The 20,224-nt window shown below is 49.5% G+C and overlaps 1 protein-coding gene across 12 annotated transcripts in view; it reads right to left on the bottom strand.

Annotated features, from left to right (window-relative positions):
* LOC112575825 overlaps positions 1-20,224 on the bottom strand; it is a 34,596-nt gene that overhangs the window by 9,976 nt on the left and 4,396 nt on the right. For 6 of the 12 annotated variants that reach the window (XM_025257868.1, XM_025257867.1, XM_025257872.1 and 3 more), the window contains exon 2: positions 15,493-15,840. The gene's annotated coding sequence lies outside the window, so the exon portion shown is untranslated. Of the gene's footprint in view, positions 1-4,118; positions 4,141-10,326; positions 10,618-13,637; positions 13,802-14,481; positions 14,739-15,492; positions 15,841-16,921; positions 18,325-19,748; positions 20,182-20,224 lie in introns of those variants that run through there. The other 6 variants (XM_025257870.1, XM_025257871.1, XM_025257878.1 and 3 more) reach the window with 6 other exon arrangements.

Raw genomic sequence — 20,224 nt, 5'->3', positions numbered from 1 at the left:
ACTGAATACGTAGACAGAACAGCACTACATGTATAGTACAGTAACACATGTAAGTACAGACTATGTAATATGTACAGACTGTATGACAGACTATCAGTACGTATGTATGTACAGGACAGGACTACATGTATACAGACTATGTATAGTCACAGAACCACAAGTATATATACTGTGTACAGACTATGTAATACATGTAGCTAGCAGAACTAATGTAGTACAGCTATTGTTAGTACAACTAGTACAGACTAGCACACATGTAGTACAGATATGTATAGTACAGACTACATGTAGTACAGACTATGTTATAGTACAGACATGGACTATTTATTACTATCTACATGTAAGTACAGACTAATGTAGTACAGACTACATGTAGTACACTGGACTATAGTAACAGACTACATGTAGTACAGACTATGTATAGTACAGACAGACTATAGTATAGTACAGACTACATGTGTCAGACTATGTATAGTACGACTAGTACAGACTATGTATAGTATACAGACTACATGTAGTACAGATGTAACTATGTAGTACAGACAGACTATGAATATATGTAGTAAGTACTACTCACGTAGTCAGACTATGATAGTACAGACGTTAGTACAGACTATGTCAGACTAAGTAATGACTACATGTAGTACAAGACTATGTATATGTACAGACACAACTACATGTAGTTACTATGTATAGTACAACAGACTAGCATGTAGTACAGACTATGTATAGTACAGTACAGACGTATGATATGCAGTACAGACTACATGTGTAGTACAGACTAATAGTATAGTACAGACTACATGTAGTACGACTATGTATAGTATACGACTACATAGTATACAGACTACAGACAGACATATCCTATTAGTACAGGACTATGTATAGTCGGGCTGTAGTTGTCCCTCCACCAATCGTGTCTACGCTCCCTGAAGATGCGGGCCAAACGGTAACGACTGCAGCGGAAGTGGCTGGAGGTGTGCTGATGCTGGTGTCGTCTCCAGTTCCCGAGAATGAGGGAAAGTGGAAATGAGACGAAAAGCCTGCCCGACAAAAAGTCTGCTGTCCACCCACCCCAGCGCGACACCCTGCACTCTCTGGATCCACGCACTGTGGGATTGTTACCGGCTCAACACAACGACCGATTACTCTACTGTCATGTCACGTACAATGGTTGTCAATGGCAACGGTACCGACAGACGGATTCCCATTAGTCTGCTGATGCCCAGGGTGCTTCCCACCTACTATTAATAGCCGCGCTTTATCCGATTGATTGTCTCTGCCAAAGCCGGAGATAGCTGGCGAAGCTGAAGGGAGGCTGCTGGCCTGCACGCCTTAGCTCAAGGGAGGTTTGAACCCTCTACACGCGACCGTGTCGGGAGGGCACTCGACATGGCCAGTCCAAGGAAGCTAGGGACCATGGTGCACCGTCGCACAGTTTGACCTTCCTGCACTCACATCACTGTCAACGGCGAGGACAAACTAAACGGTGAATAAAGGGCGGGGATATAGCTAAAGAAGCAGGCTAAGATATAGCTAAAGATGCAGGCTAAGATATAGCTAAAGATGCAGGCTAAGATATAGCTAAAGATGCAGGCTAAGATATAGCTAAAGATGCAGGCTAAGATATAGCTAAAGATGCAGGCTAAGATATAGCTAAAGATATAGCTAAAGATGCAGGCTAAGATAAGATATAGCAACACGTGACATCGTCAGTGACGCCACTGGATGTCGTCGCCAGTTACCTCGGAATGAGGCTCACAGGACCAAGCCTGCCCCTCAAGGGCGCGCCACAGCACTGCTCCAGTTCTCTCCCTCTTTCCCAGGAGGCGCTGCAATTACCAGCGCCATTATCGCCCCTTACCCCCAATACCAGCGCCTCCTGTGAGGAGTGATCGAGGAGCGATGGGTCTTGTTGCCATGGCGATCGATCTCGCACTATGAGCCTTCGTTTACTTTTCTGCCAGAACCCGCACCGCACCTTGCTCTCCCCGTCACAGTCCCCTCCCACACAGCCGGCCCCCCACACAGCCAGGCCGGCCTCACCACGCTAGCGCCGCCTGCAAGTAGCTCGCATGCGCATCCATTACACCCGGGGTCACACAACAACAAGTTACTAGACGATGAATCAAACACAACACCGCAGCGGCACGCATCGCGACATACACACCTGCCCACGCCATGTGAATTAAACGAAGGACAGACCTGTTGGGAGTAATAACACACACACAACACACACAGAAACGCACTTGGGAGTAAGAACTACGACAGGAAGACGCCATGTTGCGAGTAGGATACACAAGGAAGACTGCACATTGAGAGTAGGACACAGACGCGAAAAGACGCACATGAATACCTACAGCACACACAAACCGAGGAACGCACATGTGAGAAGTTAGACCACGCCCCATAGAGAGACACACACAGGAAGACGCCATAAAGTAGACCTGCAGAGACGCCATTTGAGAGTGAGTACATAACCAAGGGATCGAATCCACGTTATCTCTGCGTAGAGTACAGAAGGAAGTCGCCATGTGAGAGTAGACACGACGACAGGAAGACGCCTCGTTCGGAGTAGACAGCAGGAAGACGCATACCGAAGAAAACGCCAGTAGATAGACAGACAGGAAGAGGAGACGCCATGTTGGGAGAGACATACGGGAACAGACGCATGTTGGGAGTAGACTTCATTGACAGGAAGGACGGCGCGCATGTGAGAGTAGACGCTACAGACAGGGAAGAGCCATGTTGATACAGACAGGAAGACGCCCATGTTGGAGTAGACACTAAGACAGGAAGACGCCATGTTGGGAGAGTAGACTACAGACAGGAAGAAGACGCCATGTTGAGAGTAGACTACAACAATGGAAGACAGGAAGGACGCTATGTGTGAGTAGACTACCAGACAGTAAGACGCATGGAGAGTAGGAGACGGCCATGTTGACCACAGACGCGGAAGACGCCATGTGAGAGACCACAGACAACCAGGACGCCATGTTGACAGCAGAAGAGCCATGGTAAACGCCATTTGAGAGTAGAGTACAGACAGGAAGAAGAGTAGGACGACCGCTCATGTGAGAGTAGACTACAGACAGGAAGACGCCATGTTGAGAGTAGAGTACAGACAGGAAGACGCCATGTTGAGTAGTAACAGGTTGTTGAGAGTAGGACTACAACTATGAGATTTTTTTTTTTAATAAAATGTAGGAACTACAGACAGGAAGACGTCATGTTGAGAGTAGACTACAGACAGGAAGACGCCATGTTGAGAGTAGACTACAGACAGGAAGACGCCATGTTGAGAGTAGACTACAGACAGGAAGACGCCATGTTGAGAGTAGACTACAGACAGGAAGACGCCATGTTGAAGAGTAGTAGACAAAGACGCCATGTTGAGGTAGACTACAGAGAGGAGCCCATGACATGTTAGAATTTTGAGACTACAGTCTTGACAGCGCCATGTTGAGAGTAGACTACAGAGAGGAAGACGCCATGTTGAGAGTAGACTACAGACAGGAAGACGCCATGTTGAGAGTAGACTACAGACAGGAAGACGCCATGTTGAGAGTAGACTACAGACAGGAAGACGCCATGTTGAGAGTAGACTGAACAGAACAGGCACAGACGCCAGTATGTTGCGGAGTAGACACAGACAGGAAGACGCCATGTTGAGCAGTGACTAACAGTAGATTTGAGAGTAGACTACATGTTGAGAGTAGACAGAAGGATTTGAGAGTAGACCACAGACAGGAAGACGCCATGTTGAGAGTAGACTACAGACAGGAAGACGCCATGTAGTTAGGTTGCATGCTGGACACGCCATGTTGTAAGCAGGTTACCGGCTGAACGTGAATAGCCGCGCTATCACCTGTGATGCGGGACCTAGCGACCTCTAGCGGGTGCGCGCTAACTGGACGGGAACAGCACGTGTCCCTGCACGTGCACCGTGAATGTGACGTCAGCAGAGTGACCCACAAGTGAAGTCTCACAGGAATGCAGTCAGCCTCTGGATGAAGTCTCCTCAACCACTTCTACTCTCAACCATCCACTCTCCGCACTTCAGTCACGTGGTCAACTGTCTGATGACGTTAAATCCGAGTTTGACGTGATAAACTAACCCGTGACGTTTAGGTGACGTCATGAAGCGTCACTGGCTCTCCCCCTCTCCATTGGTCTGATCTCTCGTCTGTCCACACTCCCATCTGGGGTCCTCCGACTCTGCCATTCTCTCCATCAAAGACAGTCACGTGGACAAGTGTGTTCTCCTGTGCTTCTAGACATGTCTAACTTGAACTTTCACCTTTCACCTGTGTACTCTTTAACCTGCGGCTCAGCGGCTGAGTGTGTTTGCTATCATCGCAGGTTATTGTTAGTGTCGTCAGCCTCATTTATTATCGCTGGCCATCGCACAGTGCCATAACTGGGTTGCGATAACAGCTCCGTAGTTTTACCTGACATCAGATCTGACGTTTCCATGTGACCCTAGTGTCACTGTCGAGGGCTGACTATAGGTGTCAGTGCTGATTGTTGTTTTACGTGTCAGTGACTAAGGTCATATCACGGCCACAGTGTAGTTGTCGATGGCTGATGTAGATGTCAATAACCTGAGTGAAAAAAGTAGACAGGTCGACACCTCGTGCACGTGTAGACAAAGAGACGCCAAGACAAGCCTCAGTGTCCTTGTGGTGACGTAGTGACCTAGTGTAGACACTCCTGTAGTTGTAGTCGCCTCGTGTCATATTTTCTCAAGAACAAGTAGCTCTTCACCTTTATGAAACTCTTCGTCTGTTCATGTTGAGCAGCCATGACGTTGGGCACGTGGTTGACGATAAGCAGCTGCAACGTTGTTGCTGTTGTTGTTGTTGTTGTTGTTGTTGTTGCTGCTGCTGTTGTTGTAATTTCTTAGGTTGCACGTGTCCACGTTGGGGCCGCCAGACCAGTGGATGTACAGCCTGGATGTAGCGGGTTGTGAGGTCGCCCCCACACGCGTGTTGCACAGTCTACTATAAACAAGAGGAGTATGTCAACAACTGCCGCCTGTGGCCGACTTATCTGTCGCCATGTCACAAAGTGGGTTGACAGTCGTGACTCAAGGCAGGCGTATAGCCATGTCAAGATTTAAAACGAGGTCAGACGGGGGATACAAGACCCACCCGTCCTAACCACCATTTCTGACAGATTACCCGACAAACAGTTCTCGCACAACTCTCGACATGACACACCTGACAGGTGACGTGTGTCCAGCAGCAACACGACGTGTACACATCACTTTATGTAGACACCTGTAGGCAGCCTCCTGTCACATCCTCACTCGACATCATCAGAGACGACGAGTTTTTGATGTTCTGTAGCTACGGCAGGTTGTCACTGTAAAAACATGTCGTCAGGGACCACAACTCCTGTTTGAGAGAAAGACAATCACCAGCGACCGGTGCGCCGTCACAAGCGACTTTCACTACGTCCAACGACAACCACGACATCCCACGACGGAAATTGAAAATACTGAACAATGCGAACATAACATCACACAAGACTTCTACAGGGACAGACAGGTGGACACTGAGTGACTTCTGCTCACGTAAGGAAGTTACGGGAAATGGCAATCCATCTTTCGACATCACATCAAGTAATCAGTACACCTACGTCTTCAATACACCCATAGCACCTCAGCAACCAGTGTCCAACACTGACATACACGCTGCACAATTCCCGACATTCACAACGTCTCCACACCTGAACATTCACACGTTCCACACCTGAATTACATACACCTGTCCACACCTGACATTCACACGTGTCCACACCTGACATACACACGTCTCCACACCTGACATACACACGTCTCCACACACTGAACAACAACACGTCTTCACACCTGACAAACCAGATACTAAACCCCACACCTGATCATAACAAACACGTGTCCACACCTGACATACACATGACATACACACGTGTCCACACCTGACATACACACGACATACACACGTGTCCACACCTGACATACACACGTGTCCACACCTGACATACTACACCACGTGTCCCAACACGACATTACACATGACATACACACGTGTCTCACACTGACATACACATACTACAACACACTGTCCACACCTGAACATACACATGGACATACAACGTACACCTGACAACGATAAACAAAAATGACTCCACACCTGAGAATCATACACCTGAAGCCGAAACACTTCCACACCTGAGACATACATCATCGCTTCACACCTGATCATTATCACACGTCTCCACCACCTGACATAGCACACGTGTCTCACCACCGTGATACACATGACATAACCGTGTCACACCTACTACACACGTGTCCACCTGACAGTACACACGTGTCCACACCACTGACATATACACATGACCAATCACACGTGTCCACTACCTGCATAACACACGTGTCCCACCCTGTACATACACACGTTCCAGACACTGACATACACCTGTCCACACTTGACATACACACGTGTCCAATCCTGACCATACACACTGTCCACACCGCTGACATATCACATACATACACACGTGTCCACAACCTCACATACACACGTTCCCACGTGAATTCACTACGTCTCCACCCTAAAATTCACGACGTCTTCCACACCTTTGCACATACACACGGTCTGCCCAACCTGGAATACACCTGACATATATGCATCGAGTGTCCACACCCGTTGACACTTCACACCGGTCTCCACACCTGTGACGCCACAGTTTCCACACCTGACATAACACATTACCGTCTCTTCACACCGTGACATGTCACTCGTCTCCCCACCTATCTATCACTTACGGTCTCCCACGCTTGACTACACACGTCTCTCACACCTGACAGGGTAATCACCGGTTCACAGCTGACATACACACACGCTCCACATCCTGACATCACCTCTCTCACACCTGACAACGACGAATGTCCACATCCTGACATACACACGTCTCCACACCTGACATACACACGTCTCCACACCTGACATTCACACGTCTCCACACCTGACATTCACACGTCTCCACACCTGACATTAAGTGCGGCTGGAGGTGCTCGGGTAAAGAATGGACACAATCACAGAAGTGTGAAGACGTGAACCTGGGCTATGTGTGTTTATGAAATGAAGTCAGTGGCCGCCACAGGATGCGAGATGCAGGCTCAGGTAAACAATAAGTTGGCTGAGGAGGTTGAGGGGTGCTTTGGAGTGGGTAGGACGACGAGCACTGCTTAACCAGGGCGGAGGAGAATCGGAGACATCATGGGTCCACCGCAAAACGTATAGTGTGTGTGTGTGGGCGTGTGTCGGTGTGCACATGTGTCTGTGTGTCTGTGTTGCTCTGGCCTCCACACCAGTCGATGTACATCCACTTACCCCGGGATTGCATTTATTGATTTTTAGTTTATCACCGAAAGTCTCTGCCTCCAGCAGCAGGCGATGTATTTCACAAATGATCGATCAGTGGTTTGTCTGGTGTGTCTGATACAGGTCACAGGTCACAGGTCACAATTAGGTAGCTCATGGGTAGGGTAGGGTGTGGTAGTGTAGGGTATCGTATGGCTAGTAGTCGTCAGATTGTGGATACATAACACGCCAGCTACTGGCAGCTTTAACCCCCTGACGAACCATATACGTGTAGCTCAGAGCCGTAGTCTGGCTACACAGCGGGCTAGACCGTGCTACAGTGTGACTACATCACGGAACTGTAGCCAATCGTAGATGTGAACACCATGAACACACGAACTGTCAGCGTTCAGTAGTGTACAGCAACGACACTTTATGTCTGGCACATCGCGAAATAGACTAGATGAATCGAGAGTCGGCCATTCAGTGAGTGATGACAAGGCTACCTAGTGACCTCTAGTCTGCTGAGTGATGACAAGGCACTAGCGACCCGTGTCGGTTTCTAATAAATGGCAGCCTTATCCATGCAAAAGTCACCATGTAATGCGATGTCTGATGTCGAGGCCGTCGTCACTGCGGTAGGGAGACAAATCAAATGAGTGCCAACAGTCGCCGACTCTACACAATGTCCCTGACACAAGGCTGACACAAGACTGACACAGGGCTGACACAAGGATGACACAGGACTGACACAAGGATGGACCATGACTGGACACCAAGGATGACACCAGGACTACACAAGGATACACGAGCGATGAACAAGGCTGACCACCTAGATAGCACGAGCTGACACAGGACTGACACGAGGCTGACACAGGGCTGACACAAGGCTGACACAGGACTGACACAGGAATGACACATGGCTGACAGTGCCTCAGCCATGGCGCCCACACCCTCAGGGGTCCAGTCAGTGGAGTAAGATGAGGCATTACCTGCGGTCATGAGCCCCAATAAGGAGGAGACTTGGGACAGCCGGCGGTAGGGCCACTGATTTCCACCGAGCAGCTGGGCCAGAGGATGGAGGAGAGCAGATCACATGACACACCACCTTCCAGCATCCACTGGCACAGCTGCGGTGGACACCCACATTTCGGCTCACCGCCAGAGCGCTTGCAGGACAAGGTGCGTACTCGTGGTTGCCATACGGTGTTTGTACAAATACAAACAACTTGTACAACCATGGCAGCACGATGTAAGCACAAGGAAGAAAGTCGGATTTCCTCTTCTACTTTCATCCATCTCTCTCTCACTCACATTCTCTCTCTAGAAGGCATTCTCTCATGTCCACCCTCCTCCAAGGACGGTAAGTCTGTTGTAAATACAATGACACGTGTTCCCCGAGTGTTGAGGCGAGATGCGAGTGGAGCTACCTGGCTAGATGTCGGGCACCCGCCAATGACAGCTGTATACGAGCCGGCTGCCGGGTGAAGTCATGGCTGACACACGCGCAGCTTCTGAAAACAATGACACGGTTTAGGGTAGTGCCCAGGGGTAAGATTTGTCTCACGCTGTTCTAGGTACCATGCTGTAGGTTCGTGTGCCTCTCCAGCGCTCTTCCCTCCACAGACATGGCTGGGGACAGCATCACCGTCGAGAGGATTGATGGGAACTGAACTGAACTATCGGACTGTTGCGAATGAGATGCATGTCACCTTTCTTCTCAGTCTGGATGATGATGGCGATGATGATGATGTAAACAGTAAAACTGTATCAGGTGCCTAACCTAAGGATCAGGGCGCACTTCGGGTCAAAGTTCACTAGCTGTAAGCATTGTTACTAAACACATTCATATCTTTAGGTCAAAGTTCACTGAGGCACAAAAGCATATATGAAGAAAGGAATAGGGATTCATGTTCATCGTGAAATATAGAAACAACAATATTGCTTCCGTTTGTTTATAAACAATATCCCAAATTAACAACAAAGTCACTAAACAAAAGAGAGAACAAAATAGATCATCATGAATATTTTTGTCTAAGCCCCTAAATATACGAGTTCCTACTTTGGTCGTGTCTGCCTGATTTTGTGTCTGCCTTAGAACTAGAAGGTTCTACCTGTGAAGGAACTTTTCGCAAGACTGCAAATCTTCAAAGGAAGCGGACATTGTTTATACTTGTTGTTGATGTTGGGCCACAACCGGCTGTGTCTGACCACCAAGTGGTGGATACAGTGTTCACTTTACCTCCAGAAACAAGGACCTGAGCTACCTATGCACGACTGGGTTCCTCCGGTGGTGGGTGAGCGAAACTGCAAGTTTCAACATGCACGGTGGCGACACTCCGCGGGACTTTGAGGTGACAGTGAAAGTGAAAGTGAAAGGACTGGAAACACTCAAGATGCTCTTTCACGCGAATGAGTTTGCAATTCATTCTTGTTTATTACTTTTGGTTTGTAAGTTTCTGCAGGCATATGTATCTACAAATTCAACACTTCAAACATTATTAATTGAGCGTTCTCACTTTTGTTCACACAACAACGACCCTGCATAGCTTAGTACGGCAGATGTACAGTGAAAACATTTCAAGAAAACCCTTATTCACCTGCGTTTGTTGATGAGAGAACCCGACTGTAGTGTTGGGTCAGCTCAACGACTACCCAGCAACGGTCTTGTGGAGGAACTGACCACAAAGTTTGTTAGTCTGTACATCAGGGAGCAAAGTACCATAACACCTGCAGTCGCTGTTGTGTTGTAATCACGGATAATTAGTCAACATGGAAATAAAACCGTCACTTCTGAGAGCTATGATGGGGGCTTCTTTCTTATGATTGTAATTTGTATTTTTCTGTAATTTTCTAGAACGCTTACTTCTTCTGCTAATTAGTAATTATTCTCAGCATGGTATTTTACAGTTTTTCTTTTCCAAAAATTATTTATGAAGGTTGTAGACCTACACCTAGTCTTCAGACCTACCGTGAAGCTTGCGAAGGCACGTGCAGTGCTCGCTGGGAGTGGAGCACGTGACGCCCAGTGTCACCCAGGGGGGAGTGTGGGGTGACCGAGGTGTACCCAGGCTGAGGGAAGGGAGGTTGTGGTCAGCAGGTGACTGTGACTGAAATCCCCACCACCTGCACTTCCACACCCACTGGCTGACAAAGCTGCTGGCAGTGCTCCACACTGTCCTGTGTACCCGCCATACACACCGGGACACCCGCCGCTGGTGTCAGCTGTGACGGTTGCTGTCCTAATGCTAATGCTAATGCTAATGCTGTGCTAAAGGCGGGTCCGACATGCCCCCCCCCCCCCCACACCACTAGGGTCGTTCACTCGCACTGAACATCAGTCCATGTATGTACAGTGAACATCTCTAGGTACCCTGGGTACGAGTGGCAGGCCACCCTCACGTCCACTGGTTATTGCAAGACGCTGCAGTGCGTACGTGGAGCTGCCCCGGCTTCGTCACCTGCCAGGTAAGTTTCGCCAACAACCATCGCTGGCCTATCAGTTCACCTGCAAAGATAGCAGATCGGGTTGCCAGTGCACACTGCCAGCAGATCAAGTCACCTGTAAATCGGGGTTCAAAGAGCCAGAGCAACAAAGGCCGAAGGTCAGCGAAGCGTGACCCAGCGAGACTTCAGTGCCAGGTAACTGGTACCGCGGCCTGACTCTTGTGATGACTGGCCTCACCTGCGCGCCTTAGACCAGGTGTGTCGCAACAGCAGCGACAGTGAAAGTCAGCCTTAAAAAAAAAACTAAAAAAAAAACAAAAAAACAAACAAAAAAACACGGGGTTAAGTGCCGCGACTCACGGATAGGAACGGGGTTCGGGGTCGGGTGGGATGGGGTCAGCTTATGACAACTGCAGGCCATCTCCTGTGTGGGAAGAAGCTGGAGGGAGTGGGCAGCTCTCAGGTGAGAACAACAGCTGGCCCAGGTGAAGGGTTACAGCGTAACGGCCAGAACTGCTGACATTGACAAACGGCACGCGCACCTGCTACTGACGTCACCGTGAAGCCAGTTTGTCACTGACGTCAGCAGCAACAGTCCGGCTTGACCTGACCCCTGATCTTGATCTGATTTGCACTTGGCAGAAGGTCTCCGGTGTTTGTAGCAGCCAGCTGAACTTGTTTACATGAAATGCCAAGACGCGAGTTATAATCAACAATCACAATCACAGTGAACGGTCTAACACGTCACAGCAGTCTCCATGTTCAGTATTTATCATTTCCACTTCTACATTCCACGTGATGTGATGTGATGTGATGTGATGTCTACAGCAGCGTCCTTACCTCCAAACCTCTTACTGACATTTAGCATGTCTGGTTGACACTTGACACAACTGTCAGCGCTGTGTCTGACACTGCCATACACGTCTACATTGTCACTGTTAACAAATCTTTCACTGCTCTTCTTGGATTCTTAAGTCTTGAAGGGAAGAGTAGGTGTCGGGTTACACAGGTGTGTCGAGAGTTTAAGTCACTGAGGTGTGACCATTGTACGTAACCTTGACCTGCACAATTAGGTTAACGAGGGCGGCAAGAGGTGTCATCACTGTCACCCACGTGTCCACTCCCCCTCAAAAGCCGAGGTTTCCGTTTTGTCGAGAAAATGCATGAAAATCGTAGCACACCCCCTTTGTAAGATGTGGTCAGGTGAGCCTCAGTGTCGTCAAGGTCGGGTTTTGTAGAAGACGTTGCTTTAATCACTGATTAGTACACCACTACACCGTGACACGTGACACTTTATCGTTATTACTACATCGCCTACATCGCCACCTTATAGTATCTCGTCCAAGTCATCGTCCTCATCGTCGTGTGTCCCATAGCAACGTGACAGGTACAAGCACCATGGCCTGCCTGCCCCCCCCCCGCCACCAGCAGACAAGGCAGTGCAGCATCACAATGGGGGGGGGGGTGGACTGTCGGACAGTCCTGCAGGAAGCTGACCAACACTCATCAAATGGTGTTTGTGCAATGTTGAACACAGCTCATGAAACATTGATAGACATTACAAGTATAACTCTCCCATGTTGGGAACAAACAAGTCTCGGCACCTTGGATTTGAACCCTTGCACTCCGAACACTAGCTGCTCTCTTTTCCACACTTAATCAGTAAACTGTAAACAGCTCGTGCCCGCGCCATCATGTCCACCCACAACAACTGGTCACACTTCAAGATTCCACATTCTTTCTTCTGTCAGCCACTAAAGGGTACTGAGATATTAAAACTCCATCCATACATATTCACGCACATTCCTATCTTTATAAATAGTCTGTATTGTTCACCTGCACTCACTGCTTACTTTAATAACAGCTAATAACAAACAAACAAAAGGAACTGAGAAACAGAGATTAGCATGAGTGTGTGTATTGAGGTGTGAGTGTATGTTGTGAATGTACGTGTGTAAATAATGCTTACATACATGTGTGTATCTACCTGTCAAGAATAATTGTGGGTGGGTGGGGTGTGTGTACCTGAGGAAAGATTGAGTGGATTGATGCTGCTCAGAAATAGTCAGAAATATAGCCACACAGAAATGCTACTTTGTAACCTAGGGTAATGCTACAGCTGTTACATACTGCCGCAGACTGACATCATCCAGTCACATCATACTGCCACAGACCGACATCATCCAGTCACATCATACTGCCGCAGACTGACATCATCCAGTCAACCCGTACTGCCACAGACTGACATCATCCAGTCACATCATACTGCCACAGACTGACATCATCCAGTCACTTCATACTGCCACAGACTGACATCATCCAGTCACATCATACTGCCACAGACTGACATCATCCAGTCACATCATACTGCCGCATACTGACATCATCCAGTCACATCATACTGCCGCATACTGACATCATCCAGTCACATCATACTGCCACAGACTGACATCATCCAGTCACTTCATACTGCCATAGACTGACATCATCCAGTCACATCATACTGCCGCAGACTGACATCATCCAGTCACATCATACTGCCACAGACCGACATCATTCAGTCACATCATACTGCCACAGACCGACATCATTCAGTCACATCATACTGCCACAGACTGACATCATCCAGTCACATCATACTGCCACAAACTGTGACCATCCATTGCTGTCATCATCAACGTTTATCAATGTGTGTGTCTTGCATTACTATGTGCGGGTGACGTGTATCACAAGGTGTCGCCATACCAGGTTCTGTTTACAAAGACGTCACAACGTCGGCCTAGTGACCTACTTCAAGTACGTACCCTCCCCCTCGTAACCTATTCACGTACATACCCTGCAGGATTCGGGTGCAGTGTGTTTTTCTTGTCGCCTGGCGCCCGGAAAACCCGACACGGCCAGGTCAGCACTCACAGCACGGCACCAAGCGACACCCGGCGGCACCCGTCGCTCTCTCGACTGCAAGCAGCCAAAGGGAGTTCACTCAAGCCGCTCCTGCCAGACCTGTCTGACCACACGGCGAGCAGCGGCACTCCACTGCCGCCATTGATCTCTCAGTCTCTGCCAACTGGGGCAGGCACCGCAGCCTGTCACACCTGTCACACCTGTCACACCTGGCCCACAGACACGTCTGGCGTGACGACTGCGCGTGACCTGGCCCACCGCTGACAGGTCAACGTCACGGTCATGGCCACCTTGACGGGGGGGGGGGAGAGAATGAGGCTGTCACGGTAGGTCACGTGCCCAGTCGGGAATCCGTTACATGACGTAGTGCGAGTACGTTCCACGGCAACGTGGCGGATGATCATTATCTGACAGGGACACTACTCCACCACCATCACGACCCCACAATCACTACACGCACACGTGACAGTACACAACACAATACATTCTGCCATCCAACTTCGCACGTGTCACACGTGACAACGCACCAAACGTCGTGACATGCGCGTGACGGTGTTGCAGTTAAGACAAGTGTCAGCGGACACAGTTCATGCGAGGAAGAGACCTAATAAAATATGACAGCAGCTGACACGTGACACACGTCCATCCACAGCTCCAGCTCGGCACAACCGTGATGTCACTTCAGGACAACACGAGGCGGACACTCACACGACAATCAACACTCGTTGCTAGCAAACGACAGGGTCGCCTACAGCCAAGATGGAGAGTTTCCCACCTCTACACCGAATGTCGGGGTCTCTTGAGCTGGACAATCAAGTTAGCAAGAGGATTCTGCAGGTTAAAAGGTCAGGTAAAAGGTTGCTCCACTTCCACAGCCGTCAGACACATGATCTTGCAGATTCCTGCGCGATGTTCCAGATGTCAGACTCCACAGCCAAGTTCTACAAAGAATCTTTCACTCGATGTCATGTGCTGCGTATTGATCACTCACATCACGGGAGGGGCAAGGTCTGGGGGTGAAGGGTCAGATGTCTGGCACCCAGACTCACTGTCACCCACATCAAGGCTGTGCACCACACACGCGCGCGCGCACCACCACCACATGTTGGCGCAGCCATGAAGTCGGTGACTCGACCGACTTTTGTTCACTTGTAGCAACTGTTCTCTCTCTCTCTGCTGGAGAGGGGTCAGGGCGATGTGAGCAGGCAAGAATTATGTTGGGTTGATATGTCAACCTCAGCCTCAGCCTGACGACTCACGCGAGCACGGAACTGACGACATGCAAAGTCACGCTCCTCTCACGTGCTTCAGTCCTGGTAGAGATTGGGGCAAAGGTCACAAAATCGCAAGCTCATCCGCACCAGCTGCATCGTGGAGCCGCCAACAGATGTGACGAGGATGTCTGACGAGAATCTCGCCACAGGTGAGAGGGCATTGACCAGACAGGTGTGTGGACCAAACGACCAACCGTGAACGCTCAGCCACATTAGGCACGAAATCTTTAATTAAATCATTTATTTGCTTTTCGGACACCGACAACAAACACGTGCAAAGCGCGTGCACCGCTTACTTTGACATTGCACCGGGGCTAACCGCCAACACCCTGTGAGCATGCGCAGTTGAACACCGCGCACAGGTGACATCTCCAGACTCCTCACAGGTGTTACATCTTCAGGTACAGCAGAGATACACAGACAATCCACATACACGGTCAATAAACACAAACACACTCACAGAGTCAACACACACACACGCACGCACGCACACGCACATCGGTAACGCTCACCTTCCAGGGGTTAGTCACATCGTTACGTCACTTGTCCGGGACGCTGAGCCTCCGCCGCCCAACCTGCTAGGAACGTCACTCCGTTATGTTCACGAAAGGCCGGCAATCACCGTGACAGAGAATGATCGGGAAGATCCGGGAATCCCGAGGCGAGTAACGTCCTGATGGCAGCCAGTGACGAAGGAAGTGACGTGACGAGGGTCAGTCCCAGGCTCTGTGTGCGTCAGCAGATGCGGTCAGTGATCCCAGTCTCGCCTGATGAGCTGCTCGTGAGTGGCTCACCGAATGAAGTTTATGACTCAGGGCTGCGCGACCGGTCAGCTACAACCACCCTGTGTGAACTGTGAACTGTGAACATGAACACAGACGGCGGATGGTGAGCACGCATGCGTGACATCAGAGAAACACACAGGTAGAGATGGCGAGTGCCATGCCGAGTTATATCAGCGTGTGAGTGTACGTGTTTGTGTGTACGAGTGTGTTTGTGAGTGTGCGAGTGCATGTTGTTGTGAGTGTGTGTGTGTTTGTGTGTGAGTATTTGTCACGTGACACACATACACACACAGAGCCACTCTGACAACATACTAGAACGAGGTCCAGTCTCTGGCCTCAGTGGCCTGACAAAACATTAAAAAGACTTCAGTCTAACAACACACACTGTGACAAGAATGACAACACACACTGCTGTGTGACAACACACACTCCTAACAACACACACTCCTGTGTAACAACACACACTCCTGTGTAACAACACACACTCCTGTCTAACAACACACACTCCTGTGTAACAACACACACTCCTGTCTAACAACACACACTCCTGAGTAACAACACACACTCCTAACAACACACACTCCTGTCTAACAACACACACTCCTGTCTAACAACACACACTCCTGAGTAACAACACACACTCCTGTCTAACAACACACACTCCTGTCTAACAACACACACTCCTAACAACACACACTCCTGTCTAACAACACACACTCCTAACAACACACACTCCTGTCTAACAACACACACTCCTGTGTAACTACACACACTCCTAACAACACACACACTCCTGTCTAACTACACACACTCCTGTCTTACACACACACTCCTAACAACACACACTCCTGTTAACAACACACACTCCTGTCTAACAACACACACTCCTGTCTAACAACACACACTCCTGTCTAACAACACACACTCCTGAGTAACAACACACACTCCTGTCTAACAACACACACTCCTGTCTAACAACACACACTCCTAACAACACACACTCCTGTCTAACAACACACACTCCTAACAACACACACTCCTGTCTCACAACACACACTCCTGTGTAACTACACACACTCCTAACAACACACACTCCTGTCTAACTACACACACTCCTGTCTTACAACACACACTCCTGTGCCTGTCTAACAATTACATCGCAACGGAAACACTTGTCTGGTCCTGCGGGTAGCACGGCGGCAAGGGGCTGCTGGGGCTCGTCTCACCCCGTTAACTACACACCAGCCCCGTATATCAGCCAACCTGGGCCCACAAGGCAGCCTGTAGTACAACTCAGCCCTCCACTGGCAGTGGAGGTGATATTGATCACGTGTCTCGAGATGGCGAGGGTGAGCAGTGATGCCAACAGCCCTGCGACTCCATCGATGTGAACACCAACGATACTCGCAGTGCACTTTGTAACCGACCTACACCGGGGGTTGTAATGCTGGGATACCACTGCTGTAGCGGCCGAGCCTCGTGACAGGAAGTGGTTGGGGACGACAGGCCGTCAGACAGTTGGCTGGCAGCGTGAGGACCGAGACTACATCGTCAGTCGTCCTCCCCGTCCACGTGCACGTTCACTGGCACCTGTCTTCTTTCAACTTTGCCGTCAGTGACAGGAGAAAAGTCACGAATGTACGGCGATGGGGATCATCACCATGACAACCACAGAGATTCTTTCAGGAGAGAGGAGGAAGATGAGAGAAGAGAAATACGTAGCGGGTGTTGCCATGGCAACAGCTCTGGTAGCAGTACCAGCGATGATAAAGTGAGACATGAGCGGGCTGGTGGTGCTGACAGGGGGGAGTTGGGGATGGGAGAGACTAAAACAACAAAATGACAGAATGTCTATCACAAAAGTAAGAAAAGTTCTCTTGAAGGCCAAGTGGAGGGCTGACCATGTCGGGAAAGTGACAGTGAGACAGAGAAACAATCAAACACTGGGCACTAAGTGTGGACACAAGCCGTGCTCAAAGCCCTCGTCTAGGGACCTGCAGACACACGGGGCAGGACATGGGGCTCAGCCGGTGTAACCACTACGATATACATCCTACCATCTGGCAGGATGGCAAGAGTGACAGGGTGGCAAGGTGACAAGAGTGACAGGGTGGCAAGGTGGCAAGAGTGACAGGGTGGCAAGGTGGCAAGAGTGACAGGGTGGCAAGGTGGCAAGAGTGACAGGGTGGCAAGGTGGCAAGAGTGACAGGGTGGCAAGGTGGCAAGAGGGACAGAAAGGAGAGGTGGTAAGGCTCAAGATGGAGAGAATGGCGAAGTCGTGTAAGCACGCCATGACAACAAGCGTCTTGTAGCCAACACGAGCAGCAAGTGAACTCAGCTCACCAAACAAGGGCTTAGAAAGCTTAGACCTTCCGCTTGTGGAATAATGGAGTCGACGGCCAGCAGTGCAGTCAGCAAACAACGGCTGAGATGGCTGAGCCTTCCGCTAATGGAACACACAATACAACACACAGGACAACACACAGGGCAACACACAGGACAACACGTATCTACACACAGGACAACACACAGGACAACACACAGGACAACACACAGGACAACACGTATCTACACACAGGACAACACACAGGACAACACACAGGGCAACACACAGGACAACACACAGGGCAACACACAGGACAACACGTATCTACACACAGGACAACACACACAGGACACACAGGACAACACACAGGACAACACGTATCTACACACAGGACAACACACAGGACAACACACAGGACAACACACAGGGCAACACACAGGACAACACGTATCTACACACAGGACAACACACAGGACAACACACAGGACAACACGTATCTACACACAGGACAACACACAGGGCAACACGTATCTACACACAGGACAACACGTATCTACACACAATGCCAGCACCACACAAGGACTGTGAGCAGCACTCACCTCACTAAAGGTCGGAGGGCAGGAGGAGGAGCTGGCACAGTGCATGAGTACAAGACACAAGCTACAACACGGAGACAACGCGGGCCGGCGATAGTCAGCAGGCACTCGACAGAAAACTGACAGAGAACTGTAGATAAGTGACTACACAGCATACAGTATGTACATATATGTAATGTACTCTACACTGTATACAGTAAGTCAGAATGTACTTGAATGATGCATGACATCGGAGACTGTTACTGTAATGTAACAGCAAAACAGGTAATGTCACAACCGATCAGGAAATGATACAGTCGATTAGGAATGTAACCCAACAAACCAGGCAGCAGACTGACAATGTAATGTAACACCAGGCAGCAGACTGACAATGTAATGTAACGCCAGGCAGCAGACTGACAATGTGATGTAACGCCAGGCAGCAGACTGACAATGTGATGTAACACCAGGCAGCAGACTGACAATGTAATGTAACACCAGGCAGCAGACTGACAATGTGATGTAACACCAGGCAGCTGACTGACAATGTAATGTAACACCAGGCAGCAGACTGACAATGTGATGTAACACCAGGCAGCAGACTGACAATGTAATGTAACGCCAGGCAGCAGACTGACAATGTAACACCAGGCAGCAGACACAATGTAATGTAACACCAGGCAGTGGACTGACAATGTAATGTAACACAAGCCACTGTAGCAGCAAGTCCTGTTGTCAGTCTCCATGCCAGTTCTTTGCTCTTCTCTGTAACACGAGGCTGTGGGGCTACTCAGCAGGTGTCTGGGTAACCCTAACCCTAACACTGAGCTAACGACAGCAAAATGTCACGAACATGGCAATGAAGACAGCAAGTAGTGTAACACATTTCTGTGACACATTTCTGTGACCCATTATTGTAACACATTGCTGCGACCCATTACTGTAACACATTACTGTGACACATTATTGTAAGACATTGCTATGGCGCGTTATTGTAACACATTACTGTAACACGCTGCTGACACATTATTGTAACACATTACTGTGACACATTATTGTAAGACATTGCTGTAACACATTACTGTAACAGCTGACAGCGTAGGACGCCAGCATTCCTCACGTAGCGCCAACAGTCACAGGTCACCGTGACCGACCTGCCGTCCGACAACAACAACAACGCAGCAGACACAGACTTGGCCAACAACAGCGACACACCGCACACCACCACAGCGCGGCACCAGCAGCACCAGCACCACCAGCGCCCAATAGCTGACAGCCAGCCACTGGTCCTGATGTCAGACACCGCACCATCGGATGGCTGAGCTCTCTCGGGTGGAAACTTACACCCGCTTCCTAATGGCGCCGGACATCATTCCGGGTGGACTGCTTCCGTAAACATCAGTAGCTAGCATCGCTCACACGTACACACAAACATGTACCCGACTGACGAACACTACAGACATTCCCCTCCTTCTCTCTCTCACACTTTTTTCCTCTCCCGTGACACACGCACGCACACAAGCACAAGCACACACGCAAACACACACACAAACACACT

The sequence above is a fragment of the Pomacea canaliculata genome, linkage group LG11 (genome assembly GCF_003073045.1).
Source record: "Pomacea canaliculata isolate SZHN2017 linkage group LG11, ASM307304v1, whole genome shotgun sequence".
In the NCBI taxonomy this organism is placed as follows: domain Eukaryota; kingdom Metazoa; phylum Mollusca; class Gastropoda; order Architaenioglossa; family Ampullariidae; genus Pomacea; species Pomacea canaliculata.
The sequence above is the reverse complement of the archived record's forward strand: the minus strand, read 5'-3'. Positions and strand labels throughout refer to the sequence as shown.